Below are 15703 nucleotides of genomic sequence, written 5' to 3' on the forward strand. Positions count from 1 at the left end.
AATATACAAGCTTTTACCTAATTGTGTATTTTGCTGGTTTCCACTATTATTTATTTGGAACTTATATTATATTTAATTACCTACTAATGTACCATCAAATATGATACTTTGTACATTCTCCTGTACCTTCGATGTTAATTCCTTCCATTCATGTTTAATTATTACTGTTTGGGAAATATACATATTTAGATAGTATACAGTCACTAGAAAGTCTTCTCCAGATCTCTAATTCTTAGCACGGACAGTAACATATAAAATCCTAATACAATACAAAAATAAAAAAAAATCAAGAAGAAAAAGGGATCATTTAAGAGACTTACGGTATTCTTAAATTAATTATGATTTCACAAATTGTATTAAAAGCTGTTAAACTAATTTGTGGCTTAATATTCATTGTTGGAGCTGTAATTTTGATATCATTTTGTTGCAAAATGCAGCTTAGCATAATTAAAATATATGGGTGTCGAGAAGAATGTTTTATATACACTTAACAATTACATTTGCCTGTGACATTATATATTTGTTTACCAATTTGTAAAGGAAAAAAAAATCTATATATTTCCTGATGCACCAGAAATGTTTTTTAATTTGCACTTTGTAGTTATCCTTCATCAGTTGTATCTTTAATTGAGCCATATATTTATGAACAAATCAATAGAGATTTAGCATTGTCAGATAATTAAGTATTAAACTATAAATAGTTCAGTTTCTTCCATGCCTAATTAATTGTTTTATCACAACAATAATTAATTCAGACTTCTTATTAATTTAAAGTAAAGTGTAGAACTTGATTAATTTATTACTTCTTCACTGTTTTTCATTTAGCTAGATCTTTTGCTTTTGTAAGTATTGTAGTGACCTGCTATATTTGCACATTGTGCAGTTTTTGTAAAAAATATCTATTACCGGACTTCATTCTCTTTGTTTTTTGACTGATCCCGCCCCATCTACAGTCTGTTTTGAAGTATCGTGATGTACAGTATTTGCACCATTGAGCCTTTGAAGCTTTGTGAGGAATGCTCAGGAACTGTGAAATTCTGAACAGGTCTTCCATTTTGCATGTTTATAATTGTTGTGTTGAGTCAGGTAACAGGAGATCAAGCTGGTCAACAGTATACTCTATACTGAAACTGATGGAGCAATTTAATTGTAGAGATGAAAAGGAAATGGGCAGTCATAATACCTAGTCCTTTACCTTAATAGCAAGGCTTTAAAAGCCATGATAAAGGGAATGAATGGTTAATGATCTTTGCATGATCCTGCAGTACACAAAACCCATTACTGAGGTTTATCGTAACGATAGTCACTAATGGCAATTTCTTTTTAGTTTGAGTTGTATCACAAAATGCCCATACCTCATTAACAAATTTGAACTCCAGCGGTGCACAGCTTATACAGTTATACAGTTCTATTTCAGTGGCACCATTTTAAATGGTTTCTAATAATCTCATCAGATCTGAGAAGCTATGCAAATCTCAGTACTGGGATGGTAGAACCTGGATAACCAGGTGGGTGCTTTAAATAGTATTGGTGGACCAATAGGTGGCACTCTTCTATCTCATCAAAACTTTCCAGACTTTCTAGTATGCAACAGTGTAATATTGACTGCGGACACTACTGTAAAAGTTGCCATACTTATGATGAACCTTTAAACCAAGGTCACGTCTACTTGGTAATTAAAGATTCTATTGGACTGTTAGTAAAAGCTGTGGTGTTATCATTAGTGCCCTGGTTAAATTCCACTTCTTGCCTCCCTAAAGTTTCCTATTAGTTTCCCATCACATAATTCAATCGAAGTGGTAATTACTCACTTTTCTGCCTGATCAGTGAGGCTGCTGATGCATAATGGCTGCTGAATGGCACCCAAGTGGGGGCAGCACTTCAGTGGTAGTTGTGTAAAATGCTTTGGGATCCTCAGGGATGAAAAGTCCTGTATAAATGCAAGGAAGTGTTGTAATTATTAATACTTTATTTCCTTTTTTCTCATTTCATCCAGTAACAGGTGTTCACAGCTTTTGCATTTTAGTATTTGTTTTCTTTAGTCTAGGAAACATTATATGCGTCCTATCATAAGCAAAAGGAAATCTCTACAACTCAATATGAGTCATAAAGACATGACAGGCTGTTAGGAATGCAGAGGAAATATCTGTATTTCTTTCTGTGATCTCTTAATTGTTTGGATAGATTTTTGTGTGAGTACATGCCAGACTTTTCCAAAGGAACTTGAAGAACACAGAATGCTGTCCCCTGTGTTCAATTTAAAATGGATGCATCTGTTTTTCTGCTGATTTTCAATATGTGTCTGTTACCCTTAATGTCTGTGTCTCCTTCTCCATTTCCTAGTAGGTGGAATGGTTTAAATATTTCTGCCTTATATGTTACACAAATAAATTGTCCAGTTCCTCAAGTTCAACCATCTTTTATTTCAATTACTGCATATCTCTAAAATGTGGAAAATTACAATTAGAGAAACAACAAAACAAGACTTTTGCCAAAGCTCTTTAACATTAAAACAAGCCATTTGAAAATTATATGGGTAGTTTCCTTGCTTTTTCTATTTTGTTGAAGAAAATGTAACAAACTACTAACAGCACTCTGTTTTGAAGATTTCCATATCACATTGTTGAGATGATTAAACCATGAAATGCTTCATTCATATTTGTTATAAACATTAAAATGTCAAGTTTAAGCCACACTTAAAATTAGGTGAAAGATGTACAGTATGTATTTACAAATTCGTTATTTTAGAAAAGAAAACAAATGTGAAATACGAACACATAATTGCTGGCAATAAAAATGACATGCTGACATTCTTTTGGAGGTATAAAAGCAATTGAACAGGTAATAAAAAGTTAAGCATCTCTGCTTTAAGCAAATCAGTTTTCATTTGTGTTTATTGTATTTTCAATAGCAAAAGCAACATAATTCTTAAGCCTTTTATTGGTAAATCAATACAAGTGAAAATATGGGGAAGTCCTTTCATTGCAGATTTTTTGCATTGATTGCCTCAGAAGATGATATTGTTTACATTTTTTTTGTTTTTAAAGAATCAATTGATTAAGGTGTAATCATAAGTGCCCATAAATGAAAACTTAACACCAATTACCAGTGCAATTTCAAAATAGAGTTGACTAAACAGGATTAATAACCCTTGCAGACATATTCAGTATTCTGCTTTTGCAGATATTTAACCCGGTAGGCTAAAAATAAGGACTTCAAAGACACCTCATTTATTACTTTTATGAAGCAGGAAGTGTATAGCTTGGAATTTTCAAATGACCATAAATCACCCAGCCTTCTATCATTCAATTCCAATGTAGTTTCAGTCAAAACCTCTAGCTATTTTTTACCTGCACATAATGGAGGCCAGGGCATGCCTTGTTCTCTGTACTGTTCATCCACAAGTTCAATTTACGTAACATGAACTTTGAGAAACTTGCAGACACACCTGTAGAATTTCCATACACCCATAGTATTTTTTAATTATATGTGCTAAAATGTTTGCTAAAAGTGAATATAACTGAATATAAAACAAGAAAAAAGGCAATTGCAGGTTATTACGTGCATTTCAGATTTCAATGGTCTGGAAACTTTTTTTTAATACTAAAAAAAGTATTAGAAAGGCGCTATATTCAGGTAAATTCCAACCACAAGGGGGCAATCTCACATTTTATTCTTTGGTGTTCATGCCATTTGATAAACAGCAAAAGCATAAGAATGGTACTAATTTTCATCATATATGTGACAATTCTGTTTACATTTTTAAAATTCACAGGCCTTCAATGAGTAACATAAGAAATTCATTAGTGCTATAGACAGCTGATTCCAAAGTATTGCCAAAGCTGCAAAATTACTTTTCCCCAAGCTTACTTTTCAGCCAGATGATCTTGACAGATTCAAGATTCAGTGTATAAACGTTAATGAAATCAGTTGACCTAATTAAATGCAATGACTGGTTGTTTCCAATACAGTCTGACTTAGAGTCGAAAGCATTCAATATTTACATCTTGCTCCCATTTCTACTTCTGCTATTTGATTCCAATAATTATACAGGAAAACAACACCATTTTAATTCAAGTATTTCATGCATGTCACTGATTTCATACATGTATCCCTTTGGGAATTGGGCTGAAAAGGATCTCAAGCACCAAGTGTTTAAATTGCACTATTTGCCCTCAAAGTCGCACTATTTCTCAGGTCAGAGCTGTTTTCTGATCAATATATCTGATAATTGGCATGAAACCCACTTGATGTCGAAGCATCAAAGAAGACTGCACAGAAAATATGCATAGCAAAACATAAAATAAAAATCAACAACTAAAAAAACACAATACAGTAAAAAATAAGGAACTTGTGTGTGATTCTATTTTGGAACTTGTAAAATAGTCTGATTTTAAAAATAAAACTGAAAGTGTAAAAATTCAGTATCTAAAAATGACTTGTGCACATGGAGAAATTAAACTTTCTGTCATGTGCATCCCTGGGAAAAATATGCAGTAAGGATAATTCGGGGGGGTTATTCAAAGTGTTTGGATTCCAGTCATAGAGACAATTAAATAGAGGCCGAATCTTTTTTTCTAGAACATAAAACTGGAAACAGCAGAATACATAAGAGATCAGTGAGAACTTTTTTGGCACTTCTTGCATGTTACTGTGGAGACATGGTGAAATCGAAGCACGGTCTGGATCTTGGGAAAAAAAAGCTGACAGGATGAAAAAAAAAAGTAATGTGAAAAGAAACAGGTCTTCAATATCCAAAAATTCATTATTAGAGTAAGAATTACTTTCCTTGCCACCGAAAAGCTGTTTTTAAGAAGTATATCTATACCAGTAGGATCTGCATTTTGGAGCAGAAATGCTTGGGGAATCTGGAGTAACTCATACCCTGAAATTATATGGCTCCGTTAAACAGGCGTCTCATTGTGCAATACAATGAGCAGCAATAATTATTTCGATTTCTAGGTATTCGGATAAATCTGTTTTAATGGCGCTGCACCTAGTTGGTGGGCTGATGGTGATTGGAAGTGATTAATGAGTGTTGTGGTAAGAGTGGGAAGAGACCAGTGGTGGTTTAAGCTGCACTCAGCTGTCACAGCTGTGTTACTTCACACCCCTCCCCTCCGAACCCATATCCCTCTACCTACCAGCCAGCCACCCTCTTCCTGTTGGAATTTTGGAAAGCTGTTTGCATGGATGCCAAGATGCCTTTACTGAGGCAACTGGGGGCATTGCCGTGACTGTGGTGCACTAACCTCACCTTTTATTTCCCTTCAAACAAAGGATGGGGTTATTTTAAACCCATGTTCAGAAAAACAACAAGAACTAAGCTTCCCAGACAGGTGTCCACTCGTGTGAACTTATTACCTCTTGCAGCAATACGGACCATATTTCCTGCTAGGATTACAAGAGAAATGTTTTAAAATTTTTAAATGACTGTTCCCAAAATTGCAGGAGACCCATCACTGGGTATGTGCTGCACAGAAAAACTTGCACTTGTATAGAAAAAAACAAGTAAATATTTCTTCCATTGCATATGAACACAAATGACAACAGTGTGTTATGTTCAGCTAACATTCAGAGCATCACAATGTCTTGTTTATTGTCTATTGTTTTCCCTGCCAATAAAGCCAAAATGTTGCAGTTTTCTATTGCAATATGCATGATATTTCACTGGATCTTTTAAAGATTTCTGTGAGTTAGAAATAAAAGACATTAAGCTGTGCTCTTGTCAAGCTTGCAAAGTAATATTTTGTCCTTGCCCATTGTATTATGTAATATGATCATGTTTACAAAGCAAGTACCATAAAATTTATGAAATTATTTACTTTAGGCAATATGTTCAGATTTTATTGTTTAAAATTGCACATTGTTTAAAATTAGAAATTGCCTATTAGACATTTGTGCTTTGTTTCCTACTAATGTTATGTTAGAGAACCATAAAACCAGAAAGTGAGATGTTACTGTATATGTCACTTTTTGTAGTATTAGATATTGTAGATAGAGTTATCATTATATGTCTTGACAGTAAGAGCCAGGCTTCAAGAGATATTTAGGCTAAAGATGCTTTGAAAGGTGTGAGTATGTAACAAAATGAAGTAATTTATTGAATAAACATTATTAGTACTAACTTTAAATTTTAGGTGGATATTAGCTTGTGAGAAAATAATCATGCAGAATAATATGTTTCCTGTCAAGGGGAAAGAGACTTTCTGCCATGAACACAGCCAAAGAACTTTTGTTCTAAACCAAAATGTATTTATTTTTTTATAATTACCTGTCAGCTCAGTTTAGTAATGTCTTGTGTCATACAAAAGCAAACCATGTCATGCTATATGGACGGAATGCTAAGGATCACATGGCTGGTGGTGACTTCATGACCTCTGTTATAACAACATGACGACCCCCCCAATCAGCAGGAACTTCTCAGACACCAAAATTACATATGTTGAGCAACGACCATTCTATTTATAAGTTAACCACTTTGCCATTGCGAACTCTTGGACTGCTTGCCGGTGTTCTGTGGATGAAGGAGCTGTACTATACTGGGGGCTTTTAAATCTCTTTCAATCTTAAGTGCTGTGGACTGTCTGGATTCCTTTGATGTATAGTCTTCAGTCTTTCAAGATAATTAGTGTGAAATGGGTCAGTATAGGGCAAAAAAATTCTACATGCACGTGTTTTTTAAAGAGCCCGAAAAACTAAATGCTGTTCTTTGTCACTTTTTTGCCATTTGTTTTCTATGCTTTCCTGAAACTGAAAACAAGAAGACATTAACATCTGTGATATTTCTCCTATTTATACATTATGAACTCTTTTAAAACTCTTTTGGTTACCTTAAGTCACATCTTTTTAAAATCAGATGGACCTAAGACATGCTCATACACACTCCAATAATAGTTCCATTTCAAATGATGTTCATGTTTGGTAAGGTATCTACTGTATAGAGTTAACAGCATTTTTTCCAGACTTGGAGTGAATAAATCTAAAGAAAATCAAGAAACAAAATGTCAAAATAAGAGAAATGTTAGTACAGAAAGCAGATCATAGTGAGACATTTTAAATAGCATTCACACTCCAATATTTTTGTGTACCTGTATGTGATTCTGCATACATACAATACGTTTATGCAATATTGTAGAGCTACTGTAGTAATGAGAATACTTTAAAAAATCCTTTTATAACTGTATTTGTAATTTCAGACATATTAAGAAAAAACATGTGATATAACAATGATAATATCTGAATGTCTTTGGATGACTCCTGAAAAACATACCAAGAATACAAACCAAAGCAAATAATATAAGAAAAATTTAAGTCAATGCAAATGGTTATATAGCCATTTTTATAACAAATAACATGTGTATAATAAGAAAAACAGAAAAATCAGCCCCACAGTGATGTTCTGTACTCTAGCCTTTTGCCCTTCCTGTGAAAATGTGTGCTCATGCATTGTGAGGAGAGCCTACAAGACACTCGTGTCATTTCCTTTGGTGTTAACAACATGTATTTTCCTTAATGAGTGTTTACAGAAGTGTGTTGATTCTTATTAATCTGTTTCTCGTCTTTTGAACTGGCCTGAGCATTTAGAAGTCTGAAAAATTGGCGTTTGTGACAGCTCAGTGTGTAAGTGTCCAGAAATGTGTGAGATGGTTACATTAAGCAGATGTGGTATGTAGTTATTATTCTTAGTAATTATCATCATTAAGTGAAAGCATGTGTCAATCAAAACTATTTGAAACAGAGTCCTTTTTTGAATGTTTTAGAAGACATTTAGTGGTATACGGAGAGATCAATGTGAGTGGTCCATGGACTATTTCCACTGCAGCTTGTCTTGAATGAACAAAGCTGTAACAATTAAATCATTCCACTTGGGGAAAAAAAATTCTACATCTACAGGGGTTATTAGTTATTTCTTGCTGCTGTTCAAATTTTGTGCCTTTTATTACATGAAAAAAATAAGGAGTAGGGTGTTGTAAGACTATTAGCAACAAAAAACAAAAACTAAAAAAACTTGTGTAATTTGTCAAATCTTTAAAATATCCCTTATAATAAAAAGTATTGGAATATATGAATGTAATCTTAAATCTCAAAAATTGAATATATTATATATTGTATATTAAAAACGTAAGAGAATAAGCTAGATGATTGTGCAGATTTTGACATACATTAAAATGTAAAAAAGTATCTGCGGAAATTGACTATGCTGCCTCTGTTTGGCAAATATCTATTCAAGATAATTTTCACATAAATTGTATGCATGAAAAGTATAATACAAAGTACATTAAAACAATTTCATAGAAAAATAGAGAAATTTAAACTAAAACTGACTAAACGTTCACTCTGTTGATTGAAACTTAATTTTATAGTTTTTTGGGGGGACATTTTTTTAACTAGTGGCTTCTGACACTTGTATGAGGGTCCTGCTTCATAATGATTAATCTTATTCAATCTTTCATAAACATCTGGACACAAAAAGAAGGTGCTGCTAACCTTGACTTTATTCCTTCTAGGAGTCATGAAGACAGGGTGCTCAGTGAACAAGACTTAAGAGCAGGATATGTTTCTCAGTTTAGGCAAATGGAATGTCATCATTTTATATATCATTCTATGTGGATAAAGGCCGGGTCACAGAAAATTATGAACTGTTACCATTTGTGATACAATAAGCACTTGTACTGGCCAATTTCACAATTTCACTCCAAAACATATAACATACACTTTTTGTTTACAAGTTTATACACAATCCTGAAACATGTCCTAAACATACAGTATCTTTCCTATTATTACTAACAATGGCCTATAGTTTAGGTATTGTATGTGGTAATATATTGTAAAAAATAACCGTGAAAAATGTACATTTCACTTCATGAAGTCAGTGAAACATTTATTGAATTGAATAATGCAGTACTAAAGAGTAGTAAAGAAATAAGTATTGACATGCAGTGCATTTAAAAAAAGTAAGATTGAACAAGGAAGCTTCCTTCCTATTAAACATTCTCTGAAGTTCAATATGTACTACACCCTTGATTATAATAAACTTTTGTTCCTGCTGGGTTCACTAAGATAATTCCCACCCAGAAAACACAACTGGCTCAGCACATAGTTGTGTTAATTCCTGCCATAATTTCATTTCCATCTGCAGCCTTTTATAACTGTGAGTAAGATGCCCAAACTCTCTGTTAGTGGAAAATATGTAATTAAAATATGGTGAAGATTGACATTGGGGTCTCATGCATTTTGACAAGGGGCGCACAAAAATGTCAGTCGGATACCTTAGCATTTTTAATTAAACAAGTTTTTGGCATATAGACTGTTCTTTTCTCAGCAAGTTCAAAGAGCCAGTTTGACCCATGTGTTAAAAGTTTGTATCAGTTTTCCATGCGTATGTTTTACTTGGCTCTCAAAACATACAACCAAGATTGTCTTGTTTTAAAGCAAGTTTGTTTATAGATCATTCTGTCTTTTTTTTCAACACATGTGCACCACAATTATTTTGGGATATACAGTTACAAATATCGTTAAAGTTGTTGGCCAGATCCCTGTAAAGTCTGAAGAAATTTACAGGGAGAAACAGATTTAAGAAGTGTCTGTCTATATGCAAATGTTAAAATGGTATATTTGTTCAAGGAACACCAGCAACTGTTGCCTTAAATGAGAGATATCCTATTTCATTGTTGAAGTCCTGGAATAGCTCATCCATAACTTTGAATTGTCTGACATAAAATCTATAAAATAATAAAAGAAACTTTGACTGATGGCAAAATGTTTTGACAACTGTCCTCAGCAGTGATGAAGATGTATTTCAGAATGTACAGAATGTTGGTCTGTTTATGTTTTTGCTGTTGTAGTTAACAAATACGACTTATAAATGGTTGTTTGATGTTAATCGCACAGTCTTATTATAGTCAGTACATATTGGAAATTGTGTAGTGGTGACATTTATCTTTTCACATAAATGTTTTAATTGATGGGAAAATTCAAATAAGAGTTGCCTATGCCTTTGTTCACTAATGTCTAGTGTTTGACATTTGACTTTCTGATATTATTAATTTTGTTGCTTCTTAAAAATGTGGCTCAATCATGAAGTGGTTGATAAATAAATGTATACATATTTTGGCATTTCTTTTTTTTTCCTGATCCACAACTAAATTATCAGTCTTGGTGTTTAAGAAGCTTTTAATCTTTTGGGGACTAGATTTTCTAACACCTTCCCTTCCCAGCATTAAATAGTGGATGATCTTGACATTTTATGTTTAATTAATTTTAGTAATCTTCATTTCTCTTTCAGGTCTTTGCAGAGTTACTGTATATGCAGCTATGACCTCCTCCTTATGAAGTTCCTTTTAATTTGAGGTTTTCCAAACTGATTTTTACTGCAGAGGTCAAAAAGGATAAAATGCGACACAATAAACATTTTATCACAATGATTGAAACATATCTCATCATAGGGTATTGAATGTGACTTGTATTTTATTCATTCATTATAATATTTTATACTTATATACTTATACTTATATATAGGGCTGTACTGGACTTAGTTTTGTGAAAAGAACTTCATTGCAAACATTTTCACAGACATATTGTAGTAACCAGAGCTGGTTAAGGTATAAATATGTAATATCCGAAAGATGCAATCGTTTTTTTGTCATGTTTGCAGGGATTTTTGGTATATACACTGGTGCACCAGTGGTAGTAGGAACATCTGTTTCAAGCTTGTTGTTCCTCTTGGCTGCTTTTCAATTGGATTTCCTCAAGCAGGTCCAAAAGCTGTCACCTTAGCCAGGCTCTGTTAGCTATCACTGCTGGTCCTATATTAAGTAGGTGTTTCAGGGCTAAGTTAATAACTCTCCTGCCTTACTGACTGATCACAGCCAGTCTGTATAGCTTACCCATCTCCTCAGGGGTGGAGAGATTTTGGTTCCCATCTCTGGCTCACACAATAGCTGTTTTAGCTATTGATAAGGCTCCATGTGAAATACTCTACACCTATTGTGAATCTATCTGTTCTGTCCCTTTTTTAAAGTGACTCTTTGATCCTAAAAATCCCAGAGTTGTATTACTTGCCTCACAGTCCCCATTTATAAAGTACGCAGGAATGTTTTTATTCCAAAAACTTGCAAGAGTTCAGAGGGAGTTCTGACCATCAAGGAAGTGACAAGCCAGGAAATGTGTTTTTGTTATTAATTTTATTTGATTTTTGTGTCATCTTGTTTTTCTTTTCAGAGTGTTTCATCTCAGAGAGGTGTTAAAGCATACTGTATGTGATATGAACAGACAGGTAGTTTAACACAAAGTTATATTTTGCATACAATGACAGAAAATACACATAAAAAACCTTGTTCTGACAGTCAGTGCCCAAGAAACGTATCAAGAGGGGTTTATCATTTTAGTTTAACATCTTGTAGTTATAAAAAACATTTCCTGTCATACACACACAGTCATTTCTTGGTTTAAATTTGCCAGTAAATAATAATTATTCTAAAACAATAGTACCAGAGGTGCTCACAAGTGGTCCTGGCAAAAACCCATGCAGTATGTTGTGTCAGTCATCCTAAATTATCCATTCTTAAAGTCTAGGGACAAAATTACACAAGTAGTTTAATGAAGGCAGCTCTGTTTCCTTGAGTAATGAAGGGTGTTAAGATCTTTGTTCCACAGTCTCTCTTAAATTCTTAACTTAACCAATCACCTGTTTAATTAATCTTTTAATATTGACAGTTTAATGGCTACCTGTAAAAACTGCTGTACTGGGGAACATTAGGGTTCTCAAGGAACAGAGCTGGAGACTTAATGTAGGTGGTTCTACCACATGTGGAAGGTGTCACCTTCATTTTCATTCCCTGTCTGCTCAGAATAAAATTACCCATGCAGCCATAATATTAGAGGTGATAAGAGTAATTTAGTTCTCTCTATTTTTGAAATGTTGTTTAATAAAAATATTTCACTTTTGTCTTAAACAAAATCTTTTTTTTAAAAAAAGGAAAGCTTATTTGCTAGTTTTGGCTGAAAGAGCACTGCATCACTCTTTGGACAAGTTACAAATTTTATATAATTTGAGGCTCTGCAATGCATCAAAAATAAAGCTATAGCTGACATCCAGATATATTTTAAAGGCTGTGAGCAGTTAAAGTTAAAGTTATGTATACAAGCTAATTAAACTGTTTTTGTATAAAAGGGTCAGAGACATTAGCAGGTCTTTTATATAAAGTGTGAACTTTTTCAGAGCATTTTAACCTCTTGGTATCTTATTTCTGTAATTGCTTCCATGTGCTTTCATTTCTCCCACTGGCTCAAATGAGGAATTTGTGAACTGCATAGCTCAAAAGATTTGAATGGTGCTGGCTTGATTTGTGTGTGAGTGCATGTATGTAATTTGATTTTCTTAATTTTGTAAATTACATATTTAAGTAAGCCATATACTGTGTGTTACTTTAGTTTTTTTTAATTAATAATTAAATAAAAGGCCATTTCTTAGACTTGCTGTAGCCAGTTGATTTTTAAGTCTTTCCAGCATTAAAGATTAAGCTGTAAAAAGGAAACCAGTATATCAGTTTTCCCTATAACTGACAGTTAAAACAGTGTGTGTTTTCATCATTGTGCTTGTACTATGTACTGTTTTATTATTGTTTTATACAAAGTTCAAAGTAGACATTCTTCTTGTTTCTACAGTGTCTGACCTAATAACTATTAAAACAAGCAAAGAGCACTGAATGACAACATTGATTAGTACAATTACATATTTTCATTTTTTTAACTCTTTTTTTGCTCATGGAGCTCAAAGGTTACACTTTTTGGTTTCTTCTGTATCGCTGATGTTGTATAGTTGACAATATTAGTGTACATTGTTTGTTAACAATAGTTGTTTTCAATTTTTATTCCATATAACAATTCAATTCACAATTATATTTAATGACTTAAATAAGCAATGGAAATATCCAACATTCCAACCTTTTTTAAACTTAAGAATACTACTGTATACCATCATTCTTCTGTATCAGGATTTAAATTGTTACTTCAAAAGATAACATTTTTTAAAAGCCACAGTCACCTTGACATAAAATTAAAATAAGACTGAATTCTTATGTTATTTTAATTCAGAATTTTCACATAACAGCTACCATATGTATATTTTAGCATTACTGTTGTCTTCGAAGTATTGGATTTTTTTACATACTGTAGGATGGAGAACAAAATGTGAAAAACACTTCCTGAAAATCAGAAATATGCCATACTAATACTGTACCTCCGAAACTGTTGGAACAAAAAACTTAACATTAAATCATTTCATATTCAATAATCAGACTTGTTACTTGTTACAGTTTTTGTCATTCTATGGTCTGCCCATAAAATATACTTTAAATGTTTTATATAAGATCTAAATGTATTATTTTATATATACTCTAAAACCTCTAGACATTTTCAAAGCTCTTGGTTAGCAAGAACAGTATTCTCAGAAATTATTCTCCTGTGTTTTCGTTTTCAAAATTCAAAATTTGATGGTTCCCTTAAAATGTCATGTGTATTTATATCTACATAATGATTTAAATTGGTAAGGTATTTAATCCATTTTGTTGTGGTAGTAAAACTTTAAGCAACATACAAGGCAAATACAGAATTTTAATTGGTTTTTTTCCCAGTTTATATCCTGAATTTATTCTGAAAAGTGCTTTCAGGAGAAGGTTTCTACTCCAACTCATTTTAATTCAATTTTAAATTCAAGCCTCACAAGGATAACTTTTGTGGCATTGAACGAAAACTCATACAAAAACATTTTAGTGACTTTGGTTTTGAAAGGATCTGTAATCTCAGTGAGGGAAGCTGAGTTTTCAATTATCATATGCAATAAGAAATTTATTTTCTGTATACTGTGAAGACAAATTATGGAATTTCAAGTCTTTTACTTTTTACTTGTAAATAAAATCAATTTAATTGCAACAAACATTCAACATGAGGATTGTGAAAGTCCATATTTATTCTTGTTTTTTTATTAATTGCATGTGGCATGATTTTAGTTGCTTCAACTGCTGAAATATATAAAAAGGGTTGGAAAAATAGTTATTGAATGCTAAAAGACCATTTGTGCATTATCTTGTACAGATAAATGTTTTCACAAAACGTTTGACAAAATGCTGAGCACTGTTTTGTCCATGACGATATTCGGAAGTCCAGTTTTCTTTAGTACGAATTTACCGTTTGTTATTACAATGACAACTTGCAGCAATCTGAACAGTAATAATGCCGCTAGAATGTTTTGGTTGAGTGAAAATGTGGAAGAATCTTTTCCAAGCAAACGATGCCTTTTTTCCCCCATGTAAACACTAGTAAGACACTATAGCGCAAGGGAAAGTTTATCTTTGAATTTTATTTTCCGTTAAGAAGATGTTGTGCAGTTCTCTTTGCTAACTTTTAGAGAATAAAAAAATACTTGAATCTCTAGGTCCAGTTTTGATTTGAGTGAGTCTGAACAACGTGACATTCTAGGTATTTAATTACATCAGCAATTGCCTAAAAATGTGGTTTACATATAGCATATTTACTCCCAGGAGGACTAAACCCAAAGGAAAGCCTCTCCACCTTTGTGACTTCTTTCCATCACTATTCCATAGGGTCCATTTGGTATAGAAGTGGTGTCAAAAAGCATTATATATTTTCTGGAGAAAATAGAAAGCTGCCCTCCACTCTTCTTGCCGAGACACTGTGTCCCCTTAATCATAGTTTTCATTTCAGTACATTGAAATTTCTGTTACCAAGGACAACATCATAAATAAAAGTGTTTGTGAAATTTTTACCTGCGGTTTCCTAACTTTGTGCATTAAGGGTAAGAGAGGCAGAGAGGTGGTCATCTGTGAAAATTTATAATCATTTATTACATACGGCTGGCGCAAGGAAGTAAGTAAAAGCATGAAGGCATACATCCATAAACTGAAGCAGAAGGCCCTAAATGAAAAGTAAAGTGAATTTCTGTATCTTGTCACAAACTAATGAGAAGCTAGGGCTCTTATTCATTGTAGTGTACAATGCATTCACTCTCAATCTAGGTTTAGCAGTAAATGCTTCCCTGATGTATAGCCTTAAATTTGAAAAGAAATATTTGTGCTCTACATAATATGTAATGTGGGTGGGGGAAAACTACATGGTTGAGTAGATTCTATAAAAAGGTTTATAGTATGCTTTCTTACTGGCATTATTTTATTTATAATGTAGTCTGTGCAGTATTTTACCTGAATACATTAAACCATGACCTTTCTTTGTATCTTTACAAAACATTGCATGCCTTTTGTCAGAGAGAATTTTACATTTGTTTTGTTAAATGCCTACTTTCTCTTAATTTCTTTTTAGGCTTGTTCCTGTGGCTCCAAATGTGAAACTTTGTGATTCTCTGCATCCTGGTTTTAAAAACAACTTTATTACTGTATGGACCAGCAGTGTTGACTGGCTGTATTTGGGTCATATTTCCTATTATTTTAATTAACTTTTCTCCCTATGGTGCTATATTTGTACTCAAGGGTGATTCTTTTTTTCAGTATATTGTTTGTTGGCTTTAACTTTTTAAAGATACAATTGTTTTATAATTAGTTAGCTTGTAATTAATTTATGCATTTTGTTTGATGTATAGCAAAGCTTTGAAAACAACTCTGACAATCCTTTGCATAAATTTGTACCCTTTTGTATAGTTCAAAGAAATAGGGTGTTTTAGAAAAAA

This window comes from Lepisosteus oculatus, chromosome 9 (assembly GCF_040954835.1).
Source record: "Lepisosteus oculatus isolate fLepOcu1 chromosome 9, fLepOcu1.hap2, whole genome shotgun sequence".
Lineage (NCBI taxonomy): Eukaryota > Metazoa > Chordata > Actinopteri > Semionotiformes > Lepisosteidae > Lepisosteus > Lepisosteus oculatus.